At 35.9% G+C, this 21,179-nt stretch overlaps 1 long non-coding RNA gene across 1 annotated transcript in view; it reads right to left on the reverse strand.

Annotated features, from left to right (window-relative positions):
• Positions 1–10,827: 10,827 nt before the first annotated feature.
• Positions 10,828–21,179, reverse strand: part of LOC139430678 (uncharacterized) — a 34,020-nt gene continuing 23,668 nt past the window's right edge. The window contains exon 2 of the long non-coding RNA XR_011641064.1: positions 10,828–11,318. This is a non-coding gene — a long non-coding RNA (uncharacterized lncRNA). The remainder of the gene's footprint in view (positions 11,319–21,179) is intronic.

Genomic DNA, 21,179 nt, shown 5'->3' on the forward strand with positions numbered 1-21,179 from the left:
AGACCACTTCCTAATCTGGTTGAGTGTACCCACTGTGCCTGTATAGTGTAGTACACACAATACTGCGTTATAAGACCTGACTCCCCCTTATGCGTACTAAACTCGACCATCTAAATAATAGAAGGGACGAGAAGAGGATAGGTTCAAAATTTCTTTGGTAAACTGTACAAACAATCCGCATGGTCCAGGTAACATTTTAAAAAGTCCTGGATTTTTTTTGGTTATTTTTCTTTTGACGGGGAACTGTCATGGGTAGAATGGATTTCTATTCGGCGACCGACGGGCCTCACTGATTTCGTCGCCGTTGATGTTTTGATCTATTTTCGACAGACTACCCTCTGAACGGTGTTATTGATCGGTTGAAATTTAACTGTGCTTATTTCTTACTAAATACGTTCAAAAGAATTTTCAATCTGTTACGGTATTATGCAATTATGTAACACACAAACCTTAATAATTGATTGATTCTTTAAAAAACAATCGTCTACTTTTTGTAGGTGTGCCTCGAATCTATGGTTTCAAAGAACACAGACCAAGAAACAATACGTAATAATGCAAGTTCAGAAATAAATTATCCGATTACTTAATCGCCCGTCTCGAAACGTGAAAACAATCGAGCAATTTAAGAACGACTGTTCGACGTGGTCCCTCTTCTTCGGTTGTCGCCCTCTCTCCTGAACTCGACACAGACTAAATAACAATCACGTCGGATGACTTTTCCTCGAGCAGGCAGGGCCCCGATGGTCGAATTATCGGAGTCGGTCATAAATTATGACTGGGAAGGTGAGACTCGAAATTTTTCAACGCCAACAGTTGGGTAATCTTAATGGACGTTAGGAAATGCGATTTTATAAAGTTATATACCGAAGAACGTAAATTGTTACGTAATCGTAACCCGTAATATTAATATAAAAAGCCCAATCGTGTAGCCTATTTTATTATTATTCATTCAAACGTGTCGACGTTATGGATTAAAAAAAGGGGTTTCAACGCATAATGGCGCACAAACGACACGTATAACGCAATGGTATAATTTTAAATCCCATTTATTCTGTCATCGACACGTTATGTTGCGTGCAGATAAATTGACGGCTAAGTTTTTCAATACGAACCTGTTTGTGCCTTGAACTTTTCATCATTACGTTCATATTGACTAGTTGAATGGAACATTATCATTTTAGACTTCTTATTGATTAATGAAAAGAATTAGAAAACGATTATTTAATTTTTTTAAAGAATTTTACATAAATTTATAATCTCATTTTATTATTAATTATTATTGTTATTGTTAATAAAGGTAAAAAGATATTCATGTATAGATATCTTTAAATCAATGTGTTTTTATGATGGAAGAATACAGGATCGGCGACGTTAATTGTCGTTTCCTTTTGAAGTACAATTTTTCTGGTAGTCTTATTATGTAGATACGCGCTTGTCTTGCCTCGGCATTGAATATATCTATAAAAGGCCCATTCCGACTTATACTTTATTAACAGCGCTCACTATTTCCCTTAAACAGCAGCTTCGGAACGAACCTTTAGTGTCGTTAGCTATGCATAATAGGCTAGGAGGTATTTCACGTCTGTAGCGTCCTCTCAAGATGGAATCAAGACCGTTTCGATGCATATAGAAGGTAATTAATCGTGCCCGGTTTTGCCTCAAGGTTTGTAAAGACTTGTTCTGAGAATAAGTATGGGAATACGGAATAAGCTGAACTGTTTTTAGTACAACATTTACGTTAATGTGTCTGTCATTTTAACCTGTACGACATTTGGAGAAATAGCGGTTTACTTTAGATTTTGAATTTTTTGCTCCGATTCAACAAATCACTAAGCTGCATGTCACGTCTAAACGGGATACGTGTAAGGCGATTAGGCCTATTCAAAGCAAAGGCCCAGTAACATGAAATCCAGTTAAGGCAATAAATTTTAACAGTCTTATGCGCCTCGTCCGCACGCGACTTGACATCGTGTCATTATAAATCGAGCGTTTTGGGACGCGTTGGCGCCAAGGATGGCCGAGAGGAGACATCTTAAACGTAATAACGGTTTGCGAGGGTAATAAAACGACCGGATACAATTAATGATTTTATCCTGCAGGCTCGTTATTTCTAGCAGGAGTTCTGAAACTACAGAACTTCGTACACGTGCGGTTTTCGTTGCGGTTTTTCACGAATGACACCTCGAAACGAACGTGATTAATAATATATAACACAGTATAAGGTTTACTGTTTTTGCAACCTACATTAATCTCACGATTAAGTAACAATAATTTTACAATTCTTTTATAAAGTTTACAATTAAACACACCCAGTGAGAGAACTCGTGCTTCCGCACGCATGAAAACTAATTGCATAACATTAAAGCGCGACCTAGTTTATTCTACCTAATTGCTTTATAGCGGCGTTAGTGCAGATTGTTTGTCATTCAATATTTGCAAATCACCCACATGGGGCCCAACGGGTGCTCTACTGACAATGAGTATCTAATTGCACGAGAGCAACTGGATATTGTGGAGAACACTATAAAAATGGGAATCTCCAAATTCGAGACGATTAATAATCACAAAATAATGCACTGTATAGGTACCTACCGTGCGATGATTAAACTTTTCCGAGCAAAACGGTGCACGTGTAAGGCCTTAGCGTGAGTTGTTAACACAAGCGGATATGGGTGGAGTAATTCTTGCGAACAGTTCGCCGGTTCTTGACTGACATCAAAGCCAACCTGTTAACGAAACAAATGCGGTTTTAATTAAGCTAAACCGGACGAAGGTGCACTTTTTTAATAGCCGACCCTTGTATGATAAGGTAAATTCCGTCTAACCAACACGTATCGATTATTTAACATCCCGTGTGAAAACGCTCGATTTAATGGAAAACAGTATTACGTAGGTAAACCGAACGGAAGATGTTACGTGATTACTTTTATTGAAAATCACTTGAAATTGATCGGTAAAAGCAGCCAGTGTTATACAACCTCATCCGTTTAAATCGCTTAGATGTTGACATCCAAACTATCTTGTTCATTTGTCAAGAATTCCGTTATGCGAGCTGTTACGCAAGTTTGGATGGAATAAATATTTAAAATAACGTCTGTATCGAAAACATTTGCCTTCCGCTGGTGGTTAGAATGCGATTTCTAACATTTATCATTCAATGCTGCCAGTTTTAAAAAAATTTGTTTTCTTTAAGGTGTTTTTTTAAACTCGTGTCAAATCATCTAAATTTCTACGCGTTGCGCAACTAACAAGTTGGATTTTCATCAGATCCCGTTACTGAAATAGAGCGACATCAAAGCATATTTTTGGGTTGTCACATGTATCATCGTCAAGATTTCGCCAGTTTCGTCGAACACCTATTTCATTTACCGCACTCGAAAGCGGTACGTCGTCATCCTTACGATATTTCTACTGAAATATGTCCCGAACCGCAACTAGTGCGTGTCACATTTTCATCACACATTGCCTTAAAGCCCAAACCACAAATTATATTGTATTGATAGAACAGGAAGCGCCATATATATAAAATTACTGAAGCGTAATAATCACGCCGGGATACGAGCAATTAACAACTTTTTCTCTTGATTTCCTGGTTACCACGTTTGAATCGGACCGAGAGAAGTTAAAGAGAATAAAGTTTGTGATTAATGGATCCTCGCCGATCCTGATCGGCTACAATTAAAATAATTAAAACTGGTGCGACATAAGTCTACCACACGTCGTTGCCGATAAATTAATAATCTAACATGTTTAATAAGTCAATAAATCAGGCGGTGAACCACCTCTATATGTAAATTGGAGCCTTATTTACTACTGTACGTTAGCCAATTACCAGCTGATCGATATTCGAGAACAGTTCCCCCCTGAAACCGTTGCCACCCGTTACCCTTCCCCCCCCTCTAACCCCGTACAAGGACATAGTACGTGATCGTTCCATAGGTAGAATCACGTAAATCAATTAGATTAATTACCATGTATTGTGTTGTATTATAAATATATGTTAATGCAAGCGTCGGAGATAATTAATCGATTGGTTGTTGACGAGAGGAATTAGAATTTTGCATTATTAAAAAGAAATCATGTAAGTAGCTAGTTGTTGCATGAATTTTATTATGTTGGCAATGATGCGAAATATTAATATTTTTAACTTCTATTAAAATGATTCTGCGAATTGAAGGATTTTAAACAACAAAGCTAAAATAAGATGAAATAATGATTCTAAAGAAATGTTTCGAACTGGACGGAATTTTCGGAGAAATATTTATAGGAATATGATTTGGGAACATAGAATGCAATAACAAATCAGCAGGCCAACTAGTATTGCTCGACGAATTAAGGCAACATAAAATGATAATGACGATAATACGGGAAACAATGTGGCTATGTTAGAGTTAGAGACACAACAATACGAAATTTTCTATTGGAAAGTAGGGAGGAAATATAGAATTTGGAGTTTATAGTAGACAAGAGGTTTAAAATTAGTGTAATAAACTATAGTACAGCAACTATAGTAAAGCAGGAAGTTTATGATTACTCATCAAGCAACGACATTAAAATCATCCTGGAACATATCAATACAGAGATTACATATACAACCCATTGCACGAAGAAAGCAATGTCAAGATCATATACACTAACCAATATGATTATCATCGGATGCAAGCACAGTAAACCAAATACGTCATTATTTGTCTATCAGATTATGATAAACAAAACATCAGGCAGTAGCATTCTAGATGTCAAAACATAAAAAGGAGTTGTGGTTCAGACCATATTCTGGTACAAGGAAAAGCTAAACAATAGCCAAGAATACTAGCCACGGGCATGAAGAAGAAATAGAGAAACTGTATGAGATAGACTACAGTTGCTAAACCCAAGGACAAAATTGAGAGAAAAATAAGATCAAGACATATATAAAAATAAGACAGTAGTTAAAGAAGTGACTAAAACAATGATAGGTAGCAAAGAGAAAAATACATGAGCTGTCTGGTTTGATGATAAATGTAGACAAGGGCAACCAGGGAAAGAAAAAGTAAGTTTAACGTACACAGGAAAAAATATAGAGTAAAAATCAACTCTAAAACATGGTTCAGATCGGTCCAATTTATTTAGAGTTATTTTTTTGCACTATATAGTGTAGGTGAATAGATTAAAAATTTACACTAAATAGTGAGATGGTGTTTATTAAATAGTGTAAAATCGTTACTCTATAACAGTGTATTATATGTAATCTAACTAGATGTTGTCGTGACTCTAATTACATACATTTCTAATCTAATCAGTGTAAATTAGTAAAAATTCCCTCTAATTTTACTCTATTAATTGACAAAATATCACTAAATAGTGTGTATCTTCCACTTATTAGTGTTAATTTTTAATAGGAAGTGGAGTATTTTTAGGGAAGTTTTACGTTTGTAATACAAATCAAAATTATAAAATATTTGTTTTTATTTTTACTTGTAATATATTGTTATAACTTAAATTTAAAAAAATTAAATTCTGTTTATATACATATATAACATATATAATACTTAATTCATTTTAAAATTTCCACCGAGTCACCATCAAAACTGTATCTAATGAGTCGTCTATAAGTTTCCTATATGTATAGTTGCACCAAGTTGCACATACTTACCAATCTTCACAAGGAACTTGTATGTAAAATCTTCCGGAAGTTCCACTAATTTCACATCATAAATGTTTTATTTTGGCAAACATAATTAAAATAAAAATAATCGTTCTTTCTTGCTATATCGCGTAAATCAGGTCTCGAGACACTATCGAGTTCCGACTCGTTTAGTAGATGACCGTTAAATTTTAGCTGTATCACACCACATGTTGATCACGTGGTACCGACGAGTAATCCCGAGCAAAATAGTGCGGTGCCTACGAAGTACCCGAAGGAAAAGTACACGTCTAGCGTAAAATTTAATGTTTTATATATTACATAACTTCACTAACATAAATAAAAAAGAACTCTCCTTTAGAGAACTGTAAAAACTACTAAATATATGAACTCTATATTAATATTAAATATAGTGTACAGTAGAGTTATTTTTACCATGTGATATTACAATTTTTACTCTAATTCTTTTTACCAACTACTCTAAAATTTTTACACGACACGATTTTTTCCTGTGTAGTAAGAAGAAACTGCGTAGTGACTTAAGTGCACAAGTTATCGTACAAAATATAAAAGTATGCAACTTGGTGCTTAAGAAGATGATATTAACTTGATATGCAGAAGCTGGGTAAGCGCAGCAGGAGTAATGAGAAAAGAAGAGACATGCCATAGGGGTCGGATTGGAAATCAATACACAAAACACAAAGATATTAACACAACCAAAAGGGTGCCAAACCAAACACATTGCAGCAGACTTATATTTTACTTATCCCATTACGATAAAGTCTTAGCCAAGAATCCAGCAAGTTGCCTTTGCTCACATAGTAATTATAGATAAAAATGCTCTTAGGAAATTGGATTTACACAATTTACGAGTGTTATACTTTTTGACAACTCTGATGACTTGCCAAATTATTACTGACGCTGTCAAGTCCAAATTATGTGTAATAATAGGATTTAAACCCTACCACCTATTCATAATGCCTAAAACAGAACAAGGTACCTTTTAGGCAATTCTATAACAATCGACTTTATAATTACTTTGCAACAACTAAATAACTTTGTAATTTAATTTGCTAAAGAAGAAATCAGTCTTTTGCTAAAATTTTGAAGTTTTGCATTTTTTCAGATTTCCATCAGCTTAAACGAATGAAAAACAAAAGAAAATAACGGAATGTTTGGAAAAAAAGAATGGTTTGCGTATATTATAGTCCTGACTGGGTCTTGTGGATGTAAATTACTGTTCATAAAGTGCGGATATCAATGTGACCGTCAATCTCGAAGGCTTTCAAAGTTCTTATCATAGTTATAGTAATGACTCATAGCCTTTATAAAATTATGCTTTGTGAGGAAAAATTAAGGTTTACAAACAATTCACTCACTTTAGTTCACTAAGTAAATTGTGGGCTTTTCCTTAAACTAGTACTCTATCGCTTGCAGAATGTTGTCAGCAGCCAAATGTTTTACCAAATGGTCGAATGCTCTCTATCATCCCAAAGTACAAAAAACTAAACCTATAAAACACTTTTTCCTGAATTTTAAAATCGACAAGCGATGAAGGAAACTGATATCAGCACATATCCTTTAATATAGGTGTAACTCCTCCAATGTCAGCTCATCTATGATGCGTTTAGCAACGCGGTCGTCATGCAACAAAATCACATTTTCTTGTCTTTTGGTCCATTCCAGTTATTTTGTTTGCAGTTCACGATTTTTTCTGTAATTATTGAGGATAACGAAAACTTGTGGTAGAGTTGATGCACTAAATGCACAACAAATCCTTCATTCCGTGAATGTTCGGCTTTGCACAATTTATTGAAAAAACAGAAAAGTCTTCCTTTTTTGTGTTTTCAATAAGATTTTATTTTTGGCTTCTCCATGTTCCGTCTGTTGATATTGAATCCATATTCCTTCTTTCCGAATCTTGCCCATTTGATGTAAACGGAGTGAAACGGCTTATTAAGTCACGTTCAGCTTGTCGAGTTACTCTCTTGCGTTTGTGTGTCATTTTCATCCAATAATCTTGCATTTCTTCATCTTAGAATTTGATGAGTGCTCTTCCATGAGCTTCGTCTTCGAAATTGAAATTTCCAATTTTTAATTGGTTATAATATTTGTTATTCCCATTAGTCCCATTTAAATTATTCTGATTATGGTTCCTTTATAACTTATATTTATTCATATTTTCTAGATATTCTGTATAAAATACTACAAAAACTTTAATTTTCCAAAAGTTTCAACGATGTGTTTGTATACTCCCTTATGTTGAGGCAGAGGCAAACACGATTTAGCGTAGTCCTGTGTGTAAAAAGGCACCTTGTTTACCTTTCCTGCAAAATTATTTATCCAGTTCCGCAAATATTCAATTAAACCGTTCCTTTCGAGAGCGTCGAAATCGTCTAGGGCTGTGAACCGTAAAATGATCCCCAACGGGAGTGGTTTAAATTCTTCGAGTGAATATTTAATCAAAGACCTTTTAATTTTTGGCGCAGCAAGCGAGCCGTAATTGGTACGGAAACTCATTGGCCTCGGTGCACTAAAAACCACTTTACAAAGTGACCGCGAGTTTTAGAGTAGTTTCGTTTACACCCAAAGGGATACTAAAAAATGGGGTAAAAATTTTATACCACCACTGATTAATGTAGTAACAACGTGGATTAAAATCTATAGGGGAAAAAATTAAAAGAAATTGTATTGAAGTAACCGATACTTAATAATTAACATATTTTCTTGGCTACAAAAGTCCCGAATTTAGCAGGCCGAAACGTCGCCGATCGGGCACGATTAACCACTTAGGGGATTTGCATAAATTCGCAATACTGCAGCCGCTTAATGTATTCAAAATGTTGTCACCGTAATCCGACGATATTTCATGCTTTCTCCAAGCGGTGCTCTTGTCGTCTCTCTCAGTTATGATTCATTTCGAGCCATTGGGCAACCAAACGTCCATTGCACTTTGTAACTGCATTGGGAGAAGCGTTTCACAATGATTAACATATACGTTATTTCGTCAAAAAAAAAGGAGCAAGTTACATATTCAAATTTGATATGCATGTTTCACGAAGTAGTTTATAAAACTAGTAAAACTGGGCGAGCACGAGTCAGGTCAATTTTAAATTTAAATTATCGATCTAAAAATAGAAAAATTTAATGTCCATGAGACTGATTTAATGCATTTTTAATTGGCGTCGCTCAAAATTTTTTAAATTAGCATAAAACCTTTCATAGTTAATGAGAGCCCAGATAAAAATCCCTATAATTTATTAATAGCCGCGTCTGGTTACTACCACATAATTGACCGAAATTTGGCGTGGTTCAGACGAAAGATCACGTTCTACCATGGTTCTCGGTCACTTGGTTGCCAAGTCAAGGTCATTTCTAACCCGGACTAGGAGGTATAGTAGTTCTCATGATGAGGGGCAAGAGGTGACGATGTCAAAATAAAGTGTAGGTTACGCTACCTGGTCCCTAAAAGGGTTTTTACACTCGACAATCAAATCCGAGACCCCCGCACAAGGTCTGGCCTCTTCTGCCAGATCGGAGCAAAAACCAGACACTTTTTTAAATTAAAGGTTGCTTCGAGAACCACTCGTCAGCCCCGGGGCTAAATTATATGCTGCGATGCAAGGACTAGTTGGGTTTTTCTTCTCTTTTATTTAGAACAAAAAGGGTGCTCAATTATAGTGGTCGCCGCGAAATCCTGTGATTTCGGATCGCGCAATGAGAAGGAAATCGTGAATCGTGACGCGGAATTTATAAAACCGTCTCGTATCGACCCCAGCACGGCACAACGCAGAATTATTTTATTTAACTGAAAATGTATATTTACCAGTTTTATTTTTCAATATACCCATACATGTTTATTTTCCTATATTAATGTTTAACAAAAACTTGCCGCGCTGGAATGGTCTGACCGCAATTCGATTAAGTAAACACACATCGTAAGCAGTAAAAATGTATGTAAATATTCATTTGTAAGTTCATATTTTTATCAAATGTTCTGTTTGTTATAAAGTAGATGTACTGAAAGAAGAAAAAAAAATAAATAAAAAAAACAAATTTGAAATTCTAAATTGTGTGGGAATTTATACTTGTTATTGTGCTGGAGAGTCCCAATTAAATTTACTAAACGCCGTAATAATTTATACAAACCCACCTTTCCGGTATATTCGTGGCGTAACGCAGAATGTGGTCGTTTAAATTCCGGTGAAATCGTTTGTTGTAACTAAAATATTCAGACGGATGATTCCGGGACCAAAAAAAGAAACCTAATTTTCCGTATTGCCGATAATTACGGCCAGTTAGCATGTGTAATAGTGTGTACCGGGCCTCGAAATACACGTGTTAATTAAAATGTCATTAGGAAGAGCCGGTGATCTTTATCTGATTTTTCGACCGTAGTCTGTCGCCCACGCTATGTCAGTCTGCTGTTGAAAAACAACTTTAGGAACTTTACAGTTACATAGTTAATTTGTAATAAACTAAGAAATAAAATTGATATGTAATATTTTTCGAAATTCATAAACGTCCTCCGAACTTATAATTACTTTTCTAGTAGGTATTAATTAAAATATTACCTACATTAATAGTGTCTGCAAAATTAATGGTCCGAAAAGTACCCCGTTGCGAGCCGAGCTCACAGAATGACCGTGTATCATTAAAGGCAGTTTGTCCGAGGACGGTCCCAGGTTTTTAGGGCGTCGCCGCTTGTCACTCAACAAACAAACGGACATTAAAATAAATAATGACTCAGGGAGATAAACAAGACGAACGACTTGTGGATGGCACCAAAACGCGACCAAAAAGAAATACTCTTTCGCTGCACAAGGAAAAGAAGTTATACTCCGAGCAACCCACAATTACCGACATCGAAAATTGTAATGATACGGATCAAGTGTCATAATTATAGTACAATTTTTATAATTTGTAAGGGATTTAAAAATGTGATTTAAAAGTACTATAACCACCGTAGTCGTATTCAAGAAAATGTTGTTTGAAGTGCTGCTTAAGATGGTTACTTTAAAAATTCAAAAATGTAATATGCAAATGCTAGATGCAATAACAGCATAAGTAAAACTATATGTTAGTTTTTTAGCTGCAGAAAATAATTGTAGAAGTCTGCTGCATTTGTTCAGTGTCCAAGACATTTAGGTAACGTTTTCAAATACTTCTATTAGTTAACATAGGAATAGTTGAAAAAAGACTGCTTTGTAATCACTTTATTATAAACATTTTGTAGTATTATTATAAATAAGTATTGCTTTCGTAAACATTATATTAGTTCAAGAAATATTCCAAGCTTGATAGTGGTTCGAGCGCAGCTATTATTGAAAAATTGAAGGAATTGAATTCATGGACTGAATAGAATTTGCATGAAATGGGTTTGATTGCCCATGGTAATATGTATGATAAACTTAATGATGTGTATGATGAGTACCCGTATTTTGTTAAAATGGCTTGAACTTCATTTTGTGTCATAAATTAATTGTTGCAAAAATCAGTCTCATTTGAACAGTGCATAGTTGTTTCAGTGACTGACTTAGGTCTTTTAGAAGATATCCGATTTTGGCAGACTATTTGATACTGCAGCATTTTGCCTCGCTTTTAAAGTTGATGGAGTCAGCTGCGATTGTACTGGAGTTGCTGGAGATGATACAATTCCTTCTTCATAAGCCTCATCTTCTACTGGCAAGCCCTGTAAATAATAAATAAGTGTCTATTTTCACGTAACAACTTCATAAAAACAGTGAAAAAACATGCTGGTTTTTAAAAATTAGTGGAATTTTCGAGATTGGTGTGGAACTATTGACGGCCAACATATTATGATTCTTGCTTGTATTCGTTATTAAAGTGACTGCTTTAACTACAATGATTAAAAGTTGTTAATATCAACAACTGCTTTCATATGTTAACGTGAGCAGCAAGAGATCAGAATCTTCCAGCGATATTTTTCAAAATTGTACTATTTGGGATGCTTTTGAAAATAAACTTATTCCTGATGGGTGTTACTTCTTTGATGATACGTTTCCATTGAAACCATACCTTTTATTATGTATTTGTATTATATTTGATACAATATACGAATCGAATACACCAATATTGCAAGTACAACATCAAAATTATTGGAGTCATTCAAATAAATGATGTGCATACAACCAAGGTAATGCGTAGTTCTTTACGGATGGAGAACTATCGGTCTGTTGTTGTAGTCGATCCGAGATTTCATCCGTTCTTCTTGTTGGTTTTCTTTGGAAAGGTCTGCCGACAGAAGACTACGATACGTCTGCCCCTTTCCAAAGGAAGAACGGATGAAATCTCGGATCGACCACAACAACCAAGGTAAATGTGCCTTGGTACGCGCGTATGATAGTAGACAATGGGGTTAAGAAACTTTTAGTTGCTGTATATGAAAACATAGCAAATCAGACGTGAATACGTGTAATGTTGAGTTTCGAAACGATTAATTAACATCTCTGGATGACAAACATTGATTCTTTCTGATTACACCCATTTTAATAAAGCTTTTCAGTGGGTAGATTACAACCTTTCACCCACAAAACTTTGTAAAATTGGTTTCAACGAGTACGTAATCCGCTGTTTCTCTTCCTATGCGTTAATATATTTCAAAATGTGGTTATTTTGTTTTCTTATGCTTATTTCAAATCTCATGTAATCACCTGTAACATATTCCGCGAAATGACCTTTCATTATCAGTTTCGCCGTAAAATATATTATCTATAAAGGAATAGATACTACAACTTTGTAATAAACCACATAAAAAAGTTTCATAATTAAACCACAACATAAAAGCGATAAATATTTCTTACTAATCTTGTTACAATATTTCTTTGGAAGAATGCACAGTTTATAGTCGGTAAATAAAAAAAGCTGTTTTTATGATTTAATAGCAGGTATTGTAGGTAAACATGTGGTTATTTATGTTTTCATTTTTACATAAGGTACCATAAATGAAACACGATTTTATCTGTACACTAACCATTGATGGCGTGAATATAAAAATTAAGTATGTAAATATATTATTGTTGGAAAACTTGTATTATGGCCGGAATCTTATAGCGCGTTCAGTAGCATTACAAAATTATTCACCATAAATCTTATGCAAATCTGTAGTCTTGAGTAACGCGACAGTTAAATGGCCGCGGAAATGCTGGCAGTACTTAGAATTCCGAGACAAAGTCGAGAGGAATCCGTTAATTGCTCGGCCCCGAATTCCTTCTATTCTTCTTCGGCTATAGCTATTTCGTAATATTTGTTACCGGGGCGAACAGTAAAACCTCTTAATGGCCACTTAAGCCTTTGTATCCGTTTGTTACGCTAATCGTCCATTGTGATGTGATTTTTTCCGTTTTGGGAAAATACGTCACCTCACCAAGACGTTTTCAAACGGCTACACCAAACTCGTTTTCAATGAGTTTTGTAGGTATATTTGATTAACCCGCTCTTAATGCGGTTCAAGCAGAAATTTCACTCCAAATCACCGTTGAGCAACGTAAACTCGACTGCAAAGCACTTACCTAGACCTTATTGCCATGTTATGCATGAAATATTGCGGCGGCCATTCCGACGTTGGTAGCCGTTGTCGCGGCTGCGAAACCATTGGCGTGATAATTATCGACACTGACGGCGGTATTTATTGCACAAATGAGCAAACTTTATGATTGCTTTAGTTCTGCCCGGAATTGCTTTATAAAACTAGACCGCAACTCGACAGAAATAGAACTCCCGTAATTAACCGGGTACCCGCGCGTTATCGCGTCAGGTTATCGTCTAGAAAATTGTACGGAAAATGAATGTTTCTGTGCGAATGAATTCTTAATAGATATTAATATTTATTTACAACTATAAACAAATAGATATTAATTGTCGCAAGTTTTGTGTACGTAGAAACATGAAACAATTATAAGTAAATTATAGCGGTGGATTTACAGCTTGCGTTTCAATGTTTTATTACTTCCCATATGCATTAATCACGTGCTGGGTGATGGACACACACGGATGTTTGCATACCTAAAGCATCTAACAGGAATATTAGTATAGTAAATATTTAGTGATTAGTAGATGATTTAGTGTAACTTTAACTTTACGATATTGTGTAACTCAACCCAAAATTTTAAAACAAGAAAAAAGACAGTTATATTACCTACCATTATTAATTAATTGAGTCTAATTAATTATCAAATTGATTATTAAATAATTAAATTTATTTATAAATATTCTTCACCATAGAGGAAGTATAGAAAAACGTCGAGGACAACGTAGATTACAAATGAATTACAAGTAAAAGCTATGTAGTTTTAATTCGACAATCTCTCGGCAATTTTAATTACCGCTACGTGACCGACTGCAATTTCAATTAATTTAATTGAATAGCCAAGTAATTACGCACCCATATTGCAGATTGACATTTTGGTAGTGCCGCCAGAGGAAATTACTTCACCCGTCGAAGAGTTATTCCAAGGTCAACCAAAACTGGTTACGAACTCGTGCGACTTTACTATACTTACAACTTACGGCACAACGAAAGTTTATTGCCCATTGTAGGGCAGCTAATAACGCGGGCACTTCATCACAGAGTCACCGACCAGCCGCAGTCTTTCAAGATATTTAAAATGATTTATCCTATTGAAAATGTTCGACTATTACCATCAGTCTTACGAATTATAGCTGAAGTATAGACGGGCACAGAATATTAGCTAAAACGAACTTTAATTTATTTAAAGTTAATAAATTTATTTATAAAAATAAAATCCTTATACACTTTATATTCAGGAAGTTGATAGAATATAAAATACCTCACCGTCTTCCATTAACCAGACAAGAATCTCTCCGCGGACGTCTAACATAATAATTTGAAAATAACTTTCATTATACCTATTATTACCTTTAACAGGATAAGAATCTTACAAATTGCCGGAGCTACCTGGGGTCCAGTTCGTACACGTCTGCAACGAAGGGGCTAAGAAACGGCAAAGAAATCGTATCACAAATCATTTCAACACCAGCCGTTACGGGCGCCTCTGCTTGCACAACGACGATCGTTGCATAATTTAGGAGTTTCTCTATAATCTAATCTGCACATCGTCAGTGTCAGCACGTTTTCAAGATCGAAAGTAGACCGGTTCTGGATCCTCGAGACGTTGTTGCTCTTGGCCAAGCCCAAGATCGGATTAAGTCTGTGCGTCGGATTATTTTTGGAGACAACACCGTCTTATACGGTTCTATGTACTACATCCATCCAACATCAGTACAACAATGTTATTATTATTTTTTATAATCTGTCGAATTCTTGTATGGAATTATTCAGTTTGTAAATTATAACCAAAAAGTCTATAACAAAGTAATATTTATGGTAATCTCTTGGTATGGGAAAGACCGCGAGATGAAACGTACACCGCAGAGGTTTAAGACACGTTGAATGCCAAAACATTGTATGATTTTTATGGCGCCCAGGTGTTCGTAGTCCCTATTGAAAGAAAGGACATAAACCGCTCGAACAAAACGCCGAATTTCTAAAGAAACGCATAAAACGCAAGTGTTCCAAATAGAAGATGCTGTCAAAAGGCGTCGACTCGACAATTTCGATCCGGGGACGTAAAATATTCCAATTAGGGCGAAGCCGGGAACGAGTTGTCGCCCTTTACGTTTGTACTGTCGACCAAGTCAACCACTGACCAGTTTCCTTCGAGTCGCTATGTTCGTAGTTGTGAGGTCGCCCACTATGATAATGATAGGTCTGTGAAACCCCCCGTGGACAGCTACAACTCCCTCAATCGTTGCGATCTCCACATGACGTCCAACCATCCCTTTAACGTCATATAATTATTTTATAGTGTACCAGAACATAACGATGTTTTTGTTTTTAAAGTTTTCTGCAAAAAAAGATATTATAGGCGGACTAACGTGATAGTGTTTATATTAAAGAGTGAACATCAGATAGAACATTAATCTTAACCTAATTAAGCAAACACCTCCATTACTCCACACCTCTAATCTTCTCCCGTCAATAAATCTCTAGAAATCGTTAAATTTTCCACGGTTTGCGCATGCAGCTTCATCCAAACCGCGCGTTCAAGTTTGTAATTTATCATTGGTGAAAATAACTTAATGGGTATCTATCATATAATTAGGTGCAATTTGAATTACATGGTTTTTGGCCGCACCTGTGTGCGAGAGAGCAAAGGTGTGTTTCCGCAGCGATGGAGAACAGAACCAACCCAATCAAGGTTACGTTGTACCATACCCGATGGCCTCTGATTCCCTCTCCGAAACTCCTTTATACACTTCTTCCAGTGGGAGGGACACCAAGCTATTACTATTTTTTACACTATTCTTGTTCTTATACCGTTCGACGGGTTTACTTTTAATGAAATACGCTTCTGGCAATCGAAGCAAATCCCATGAATATTTTTTTGTTAATTCTTATAAAAGATATAAAAATTGTGACATTTGACCCTTTTCGTGTCCTTGATTTATATAATGAGATATCAAAGTTAATAGTAAGACTTTTGGGTTATAACCATATATTATATGTATTTGATGTAATAATACGACCGAATAATACGAATTTTTGATTATTATCTTATTTATTATAGCTGTAATAATAGCTGTGCTATGTTTCGTTTGACAAAGACTTCATTTTCTGAGAGATTTCAGGACATATTAATTAATTGCTCGACCATTCAGATAAAATTTTTAGACGTTCTCTAAACTAGAGTGTAAGCATATTGTCTTATGAAGAACTCAAGAACAGCATGAGAAAACAAGTCAATAAGTAAATTATAGGGGGACCACTAAGAATAACTATCTGATGATACAACTACTTTCGAAGCATATCTACCGAGTCCAAAGTAATGATATACAAGGCCTGCGTCAGACCAATAATGACATATACTGCGGAGACGTGGGTTAATACAGCGGAAGCCAGAAGATCAGTGAGTACTAATGAGATGACGAGTTCTTCTTAGTTCAAGATATTACTTTCGAAATCAGAACACACTGGAAACAAACTATGGGATTAGACAGGAAGCAAAAAAATTCAGAAGGAATACGAGGCGAAAGATTTTCAGGATACTGACAACTGTCCTGAAAACACGAAATGAAGATTTTGACACGAAATGATGGCTAATTTCACATGTCGAAGACGTATTTACAAATATCTGCTGATTTCTACGTTTGTGAAGTAAATCCACTTTCGAGAAAACATATGGTACCAGAAGAAACGAGAGCATCAAAAGTAGAGGTACTCAACACGAAATGGAGGAGAAAAAAGAAGATTATGATGGAGATGAGGACGACGTTCCTAGCATTATTTTTAAGAAAATACTGTTTGCCCAAGTTCTTTTCTATATATTTGCCATCCGTTGTACACTAAAATATCGACACAAAACGCAAAAATTTCCCACCTTCGATCTAATGGAAATCCTATAGTTGTCTATGTTCTCATCCATCCTGTGTACACCGCAACTGACATCCTTTTTTCTGTTTTGATTTCCAGTCTATATTCTGGAAATGTAGAATTATAAGTACTGACCATCAGAACTATTCTATTATCCTCTGGCCTTCTTTTTTAGTGCTTTTGAAGGCATTATGGGACACTTTTCAATTCTATTGTATTTAATAGTTCCCGTATAGCGAAGAAAAAAATTTGTCGCCATAAATTTTAAAACTACTCTTTTTTGGTAGGACTTTTAGCAGTCCAAGTACACCAGACTTCCCTACACCTAATGCTGGTTCCTTTATAGTTGGTTTTCTTACTTTTTTTATGGTTGTTGCATTTTCTTCTTTATCCGTTGAAGCCGCTGGTACGGTTTTTTTCCTTGGTATGGTTCAAATTGCATCAAATACTAAAAAGGTTTGCAGAGGTATCACATCTTGTAACCGTATCGTATCAGCTTTCCTTTTAAAAATTGTTTTGCCCCATGCTTATCAAAGCATGGAACCATACTTTCATCAATACTCAGCTCAATAATTTCTTGGAATTCTAAGTATTTCAAAAATTTTGATTTAAGCATTTGCATCAATGTAATACTTTTGCAAATTTGTCGCGCGGAGGAAGGTTATTATTATCTGCACAGTGTTTAATTTATTTCTTCTCTTAGAATTCACTACTGCCATATTGCAAGATTCGGTTCCTAGCTCCTTCCACATTCTCCATCTAGGAACAACATATTAGCCAGATATAGTAGTATTGCCAAAAAATACGTTATTTCTTCATTGGAAACTCAGAAAAATATATTATATATATTTATGTTGGTCGGTTCATACAGGAGTTGCAAAGGGAAATGTAGTTTTTGAACGGGAAAGTACTTGTGGATCGGTTGGCTGAAAAAATTTGTCGCAAATTTTGTTTTGTCATGAAACCTAAACCATACTTCTCAAACATTACAATAAACAAGACAGTACTTTAGTAGTTCTGACTCTATTGGAAGTCGGAATGACAAGGAATAGACTTGAAGATGGACTCAAGGTCACAAAGTAATTGGCGAGCCAGGTTACTGTTAACGGTGATCGGAAGGCCAAATTTGGAAAATAAAGGCAAGAAGTTGTAGAGGAGAGTGTTTCTATACATAACAAAAATTAACTTCTATGAATTTTAGAGCAAACATATTAAGCTGTGTGTTTTACAACGCTGTAACAATGACGCATAGTCTTGGCAATGCGTCATTGTTGCTCAAAATTTTGCAATGGATCTAATACTGCCCAACCCAACCTGTTTTAAATGAAGTTTAACCACTTCGCAACAGTTAACTAAATCTAAGTGATTGAGCAGTGTTGTCACCTCGAAGGAATTATCCCTTTTTAGGGAGTTTTTACCACCTGAAGGGAAAAAGGGAATCTTTACGTAAAAAAGGGAATTTCTATTGGTCACAGACATTTCGCACCTATAAAATATAAGAATACATAAAATATACCTATAAGAATACACTACATTTCACTTAACAGCTATTTTTTTGGAAGTAACTTTTTTTCCTAGTTGCTAACAACAAAATTTCGGTGCAGTGGCCTCTTGAAGAGAATTTTGGTGGCTAAAAGGGAATTTTCAGTAGACAGAAATGGAATATTGCTGCTGCAAACATGATAACACTGTGATTGAGTCTGATTCAAACTGCCTTAAAACCAACAACCCATCTTGAAGAGTAAAGTTATTTTATTCAATGTGATGTGCAAAACACTACTATTCGAAGCTTTTGCAGTATTTCTGAACACTTTCTATAGATTGTTAAATATAGTGGGTGTTTGGTTTAAAATTTAATTGAAAACCATTGATTATTGGCAGGATAAAATCCGTATTCACTGCTACAAATTCACGGGCAGAACCACAATATATTTTCGTTAATTAATTACTCGACTTAATCTCGTGCAACTGTGACACGACATTTATACCGAGGACGTAATAACGTTTTTAAGCCAGTTGGATGAGAGGCAGCGTCGCCGGCGCCCCGCAACGTGCATTCATCATTCTCAACGTCGGGCCGAACCCAATTTGGCCCGAGTTAATTCCGAAACTGTAAATTAGAGGTGTAGCGAACTGCTCCGGTAGCTGACCCGGCGGCGCAGCGCGGTGGCAGCAGCGGCCGATGCATTTGCGGCCGTAGATTTACGACCGGCATTTGAATACTGTCACTTAGTGTCAAAAGGTTAGCAACTGGGCCGCATTCTGCAGTTTATCGTTGCGAATTTCTCGCGAGACGGGCAATGCATCACGGAAACTAACGCCCAGATGGTAATGTGTCACATTTGCAGAGAACGGCGCCGAGTGACGTATTGTGCCCAGACGAAATCCCGAATGCGTCGGCGAACGAAAAAGCTCAAAGAGTGCTGCGAGTTTTGCTGGAAAGCGGCGAATGTGTGCATTTAGGTATCCGAAATATTAGTTTACGTCGCCTCTTCAACAGTACAAGAAAGATTTATGATGTTGAACGATTCACATTAAATAAAGTGCCTTGTTGCGAAACAATTATTGAGTAATAGAATTGAAATGTTGGGAAACTCAATTCAGGACATCTGTTCTGAGCGAGTATCGCTTACACCAAAATGTGGCCATCAAATGCAGCTCGGGCTAGTTCTTAATCTTTTCAAAAACGCCATTAGCACGCAGAGAATCGAGGTCACCATTCGACTTAAAAAATCGACATAAAAAAGAATTAAAACGCGCTAGAAACAAAGACGATATGCAGACGTCAAACGTCTCAGCCATCTGCGAAACTCGACCGAAAACATAAACCAGAAGAAAGCGTTATAATGCGGAAACGTCAGCGCAGACGGTAACCTTTAAGAGAGGATCATTCTTAAAAGTAGCGGGCCGTTCGAAATATAGAGAGAGAGTTATATCAAGACTTATAATCGACAGTTTGGACGCAATTAAATAGACACACATTGTGCCAGTCGATTGTGCGGTATTCATCTACCGGGACGTGTGTAATCGGGCGATGCCTATCGATTGCCACAAAGAGCTCTCTACTAGTTGGGTACTGAAAAAGGTGGAAAAAAATAGCGGACGACGGTAATCCGTTACGGGCATAAAAAGCTCTCTCGGGCACCAAGAGGCTTATTAAACGTTGATGGACGTAGAATAAGCCCTCTCTGATCGAAGCTACGATAAAATCGGGTTGAATCGGTGTAACACCCATTAGAATTGAATCGCTTTTGTGGGTGAATTAAATTATAGTACGTTAGTATTAATTAATAGGCCCATTGTGCTCGCTATGAATATTACTGGAGCGCTCGTGTATATCTAAATCAATTGTTAATTGTGAAATTTTAATTGAAAAATATTAAGTAATGCTTATAACTTTTATCACGATAATATAATATAAAATAGTTTTAATATGAAAAGAATTATAATTCAAAATCTATTTTACCAGTATTTGTAATAAGCCACTTAATATACCGCTGATATTCTTCTTGGACCAGAAAGTAAACAAAAATGTTGACAAATACCGCTTTCCGACAATAATGTGAAACGTCGCATCGATGATATGGCCGCAAACATGAATATTGAGGTAGTGGAGGCCCTGAAAGAATCGTAGTTTTTCGCAATGCAGTTGGACAAGACTACGGATGTTGCACATTCTTGTCAATTACAAGTTTTTGTTTGATAACTTCAAGAGGAGTTGATATAATGATAGCTATTTCTGAATTCTTTGACAGACATGAACTGTCATGGCAAAAGTTGATAAGCATATGCACAGATGCGCCCCCCAATGCTTGGCTTTCGCTTAAGATTCGTACAGACGGTCAAAGAAAAAAATCCCAATGTAATCGTTATTCATTGTTAAATTCAGAAAACCAACTGTCCTAGCAGTATTCTCTTATCTATCAAATATTTTCGATTTCTTGAATTCACTAATCTTGAAACTGCAATCGAACATAATTTATTCTCGATGATAAATTATGTTCGATGCCATCACGATGTACATTGAAAATATGCAACTCTGGAATCACAAAATTTTAGCATGCAATTTTTCTAAATTATGAATTAATCGTAAAAGAAGCGCGTTTTTAGGAGGTTTCTGAGGACACTGATAATATGAAG

This window comes from Onthophagus taurus, chromosome 7, assembly GCF_036711975.1.
Source record: "Onthophagus taurus isolate NC chromosome 7, IU_Otau_3.0, whole genome shotgun sequence".
Classification (NCBI taxonomy): Eukaryota; Metazoa; Arthropoda; class Insecta; order Coleoptera; family Scarabaeidae; genus Onthophagus; species Onthophagus taurus.